Source organism: Crinia signifera, chromosome 11, assembly GCF_055691185.1.
Source record: "Crinia signifera chromosome 11, ASM5569118v1, whole genome shotgun sequence".
In the NCBI taxonomy this organism is placed as follows: domain Eukaryota; kingdom Metazoa; phylum Chordata; class Amphibia; order Anura; family Myobatrachidae; genus Crinia; species Crinia signifera.
Genome location: NC_139227.1, coordinates 35,574,657 through 35,579,792, shown reverse-complemented (window position 1 = coordinate 35,579,792; position 5,136 = coordinate 35,574,657). Strand labels below are relative to the sequence as shown.

Sequence of the window (5,136 nt, the reverse complement as noted above, 5' to 3'; positions counted from 1 at the left end):
GTAACATGTGCAGAGAGAGTTAAATGTGGGTGGGGTGTGTTGAAAGTGAAATATAAATTGCAGTGTAAAAATAATGCAGTCAGTATTTACCCTGCACAGAAACAAAATGACTCACAAATCTAACTCTCTCTGCACATGTTACATCTGCCCCACCTGCAGTGCACATGGTTTTGCCCATTTTCCAAACAAATTTGTACTGCAATCAGATCAAAATAAAGGCCTGAGTTCGATTTGTATATCAAAGCACGCAATTATCCATTTATAGTAGTATATTAAATGATCTACAACCAAATTTATATATGTAACTACTACAAAATGAACCGATCCCAAGGCGCAATACTCTCCTGTTGTTTATTTTTTCTTGTACTAATATTCAGACGGCCAATCCCATTGAGCACTTGCAGCGAGGTCACAAGAGGATTTTATACAAATTAATTAGAATCTTACAATTATCTGCATTTATATGAATAAATTCAATTTATTTGCCTTAGCGCCAGAAGGATAAGTGTCTTTTGACATAACACAACTTTTATACAAATATAAACAGCAACATTCATTTTCTGCAGATTTCAGAATGATGTTGGGGTAACAGAGGGACAGAGGGCCCTGCTCGCAAAAGCTTATATTCATAATTACTTTCATCAGTGCAGGAGTAGCTCAAGATCGTCATCTGATTACAACACTTCAGCAGTCTGCCCCATGCTTGTGCACACTAATGCTGGGTACACACCAGGACGACTAGGGCCCGATCCCCACAATCTAGATCCAATTCCGATCAATTGGATGTAGATTGTGTGCTGATTGGGCAATTTTCTGACCTGCTGTGGACCGATACCGATCCGATGCGCGGTCCCGCGTGTCGGTCGGTCGTTATTGAGATCCTACCTGCTGCAGGTAGGATCTCAATGACGACCATACAGCCGGGTGCGGGTCGCCATCGGATCGGACCTGCTCACGGTGCACATCGTGAGCGGGTCGTGCCCCCCCGCGTCACCGTGAGCGGGTCGGACGAGACACTGACGACCCGCTCACGATGTGCATCGTGAGCGGGTCGTCCTGGTGTGTACCCTACATTAAGGTGCCCACACACTAGAACGATTTTTGGGCCGATTGGCCGATTTCCGATAAATCGGCCGATAATCCGATAATCGGTCGAAAATCGGCCGATTTTTGTCCGATGCGCGCTCCCGTGGATCTTTAGCTCAATCTTCTGATCTTACGTGCTGCACAAAAGATCAGAAGATTTAACAAAAGATCCATAGGAACGCACAGGGGATCTTTGGTAAAGATGTGCGCTTGCCTGAAATCTTTTGTCCAGGAAGGAAAAAAGATTTCAAGGCTAATTTATGCGCACATCTTATGATTGCAGATCTTTCTAGTGTGTGGGCACCTTAATGTTCCTGCTCGATGCAAACACAAGATGGAGGAAATCAGGCTTCAGTCTACACTGCCCAAAGGACTCCTTTTCTGGGAAGTGATTGGGAACAAAAGATCTTTGCCAGGAATAAGCCTGGTGTCCACAACACTCATCTCATGTCATTAAATTAAACAGTAAAAACAATGATCTGAACAGATTAAACCAGTGATTTTCAACCTTGCGGCACACTAAATAAGATTTTAAAATTCACAAGGCACACCATGAGATCCCCACAGGGCAAAACACATTGGCCTCCACAGGAAAAAAACAAACCTATTGGGCTCTATATAAAAAAAAAAAAAAAAAATCACACAGGTCCCCACAGGTAACAAAAATAAAATACATTGGCCCTTTACATGAACACAAGAGACCAGTAAATAGCAGTTGAACTGGTGGTGGCTGTAAACTGGTTTGGATATCTCTAGATCTGGGGGACAGTAGTACAAACTCAGTTCCTGGAAGCCTGAAAAGTGTCTGATAATCAGCCCTGAACCAAGAACCAATAATTGTAATTAGCTATCAGAGCTGCAAATAGGGAGCTGCTGTGGGTCTAGCTATCACAGGCCTGGCCTCTCAGAGAGAGAGAGAGGGAAGGGCCCGGTCCACTAATTTTGCCCACTGAAACCCCCCTCCCCCGACTGCCTCCGCTGTGCTGCTTGTGATGTGCTCAGTGCACTGAAAGAGCAGGTCCCGGAAAACAGGCTTCTTCAATGCAGGAGGCCGGTGAGCAATTAAAATGCTGCACCGGCTTTTGAGCCAATCAGAGCTTGTGTACTGTTAGCCAATCAAAGCGGCTGCCGGGACACAAGCTCTAATTGGCTTACCAGCCGGTTCTGCAGTTTAATTTGCTGCAGGCGTTCTGAGTTGACGAAGCCTGTGCTCCGGTACCTGCTTACTTCAGCGCAGTGGAAATCTTACCTGGGCCCCAAATTTCCTAGTGGCTATTCCTGGAAATTAGGAAGGAAGATTTGTCTGACTGCAGCATGCCTGTTGCAGCTCTCCAGGTATTGGCGATAGGAGCCAGGGGTAGGCCCCTCCCCCACTCTGTTTGCGCCTGGGACTCCAGTACCCCCACTGATAGCAAACCCATAACTTAAAGACTGCTTCTGCTGTTGCATATGGAGGGACCATGATGATTCTGGAGAAAAATGATTATATCACTAGATAAATAGGCCGCTTTATCATTTTTTGTTTCAGTTACTATTATTATTATTACACCCCTAATGCACGTCATCGGGGGGGGGGGGGGGGGGTGTGTGGCACATCATGGGGGGGTTTTGAGGCAGTGCTTGGAGCGGATGCTGCCTCCTCCCTATAGTGTGAACGGAACCCAGGGTGGTCGATCACACTGGACAGCGACCCGGGATTATCCGTTCTTTTAACCCAGGTCAGAATGCCGGTTTAGTAGACCCGGGTATTTTCAGAAGGCCCTTTCACACAACACGACGACCTGGGTCAGACACCAGTACATAATACACAGCACCACCCAGCATACACACAGCGCCTCCCAGCACACACAGCTCCCCAGCATATAATACAGAGCACACAGAGAGCTTCCCAGCACACAATACACAGCACCTCCCAGCACATACCTAGTTCCTCCCAGCACACAATACACAGCACCTCCCAGCACATACCTAGTTCCTCCCAGCACACAATACACAGCACCTCCCAGCCAGGGCCGGCGCCACCGCTAGGCAAATCTAGGCATTTGCCTAGGGCGCCGGCCACTGGAGGGCGGTATTTCGCCCCCCCTTGCCGCCCGGGTACCTGTCCTGCAGCGTATATGTGCATAAAAGCTGGCGGCGGCAGCAGCGGGGGGGTCCCTGCAGTCAATAAGAAATAACGAGCGCTATCCGCCGGGCTATGCGGAAGCGCTTCTGTTTTGGAAACACTGGCAGCACGCTGATTGGCTGAATCTCAGCCAATCAGCGTGCGCCATGCGGCCAGTGTTTCCAAAACAGAAGCGCTTTCGCATAGCCCGGCGGATAGCGCTCGTTATTTCTTATTGACTGCAGGGACCCCCCCGCTGCCGCCGCCAGCTTTACAGCGCCGCAGGACAGGTACCCGGGAGGCAGACACCTGGGCGCCCCCACCCCGACTTGCCTGGGGCGCTCTGGTGCCTTGCACCGGCCCTGCTCCCAGCACATACCTAGTGCCTCCCATCACACAATACACAACACCTCCCAGCACATACCCAGTGCCTACCAGTACACAGGACATAAAACGGGTATAGATTGTATGGTCGACAGTCATTAGGTCGACATACTGGAACGTCAACAGGGGTCTAGGTCGACATGGCGCAAGGTCAAAAGGTTGACACAAGCATTAGGTCGACATGGTCTAGGTTGACAATAAAAAGGTCGACATGGAGTTTTCCACAGGGTTTTTTACCCAAATGTCGACACAGTCGATATGGACACAGTTTTAAATGCACCACGTCCCCTCGCATGGCTCGCTGCGCTTGGCATGCTGCACTTGGCACACGATTTTATTCTCCCACCACGCCCTAGTGGATGGTAGGGCATGAAATACCGCATGTCGGCTCAAAAAACAGTGAACAACCCCATGTCAACCTTTTAACTGTCGACCTAGACCATGTTAACCTAAAGACATGTCGACCTTGTGCCATGTCAGCCTAGATCCCTGTCGATCTAGTGCTGTCGACCATCTTTAGGTCAACCAACCGACCGTATCCCCATAAAACACAGTACCTCCCAGCACAGGGTGCCGGATGGGGTCCCGACAGTCATTTACCCGACGTCGGGATCCCGACTGGTAAAACACCGACAGACGGGTCCTACGGCCACCAGCTATTCTCCCTCGTGGGGGTCCACGACCCCCATAGAGGGAGAATAGAATAGGTGGCGAGTGTAGCGAGCCACCGTGCCCGCAGCATGGCGAGCCCGCAATGGGCTTTGTTGCGCTCGGCATGCTGTCTGAGTCCGGCCAGTCGGGATCCCGACGTCAGACTAATGACTATCGGGATCCTGACTGTTGGAACCCTATACCACACCACCAGCACACACAGAGCACATAATAAATAAATACATGTGCTGTCTATTATTATTTAATAACTGTTTCTTATATATACATACATATTACGCAGCGCTTTACAGAGTATAGTTGAACATACCTAGTGCCTTCCAGCACACACAGCTCCCCAGCATATACAGTAATACACCTCTCAGCACACCCAGTACACACCACATAATACACAGCACCTCCCAGCACATACCCAGTGCCTCCCAGTAAATAGTACACAGCACCTCCCAGCACATAACCAGAGCATCCCAGTACACAGCTCCCCAGAACATGTCCAGTGACTACCAGTACAGTGCATCCCAGCACACATACAGCCTCCCAGCACATAATACACAGCACATTTCCAGTGCCTCCCAGCACCTACACAGTACAGATGGAGGGATCACAGGCAGAGCCTCGTTAGCGCAGTAGGTAGCGCGTCAGTCTCATAATCTGAAGGTCGTGAGTTCGATCCTCACACGGGGCAGAGATTATTTTTTGTTACCCACTATATTTATTATTATTATTGAGCCGCTGCCCCGGACTTGCCCCGGCGTCCTCCCCGCAACCCCTGTCCCCGACTGCCCCCGCACCCAGGCGCGACGCACGGGGAAGATCCCCGGGCTGGAGTAGGCGGTCCCACAGGCACTGACGCCGGTTGGTGGGAGGGGCTACTGTCTGTCAGCCATTGCTCG

General features: G+C 50.0%; 1 non-coding gene across 1 annotated transcript; it reads left to right on the top strand.

The window, feature by feature from the left end:
• The first annotated feature begins 4,855 nt into the window (after nt 1-4,855).
• Nucleotides 4,856-4,928, top strand: TRNAM-CAU (transfer RNA methionine (anticodon CAU)). Its single transcript has one exon. It is a non-coding gene; the product is annotated as a tRNA-Met (tRNA).
• Nucleotides 4,929-5,136: the final 208 nt, after the last annotated feature.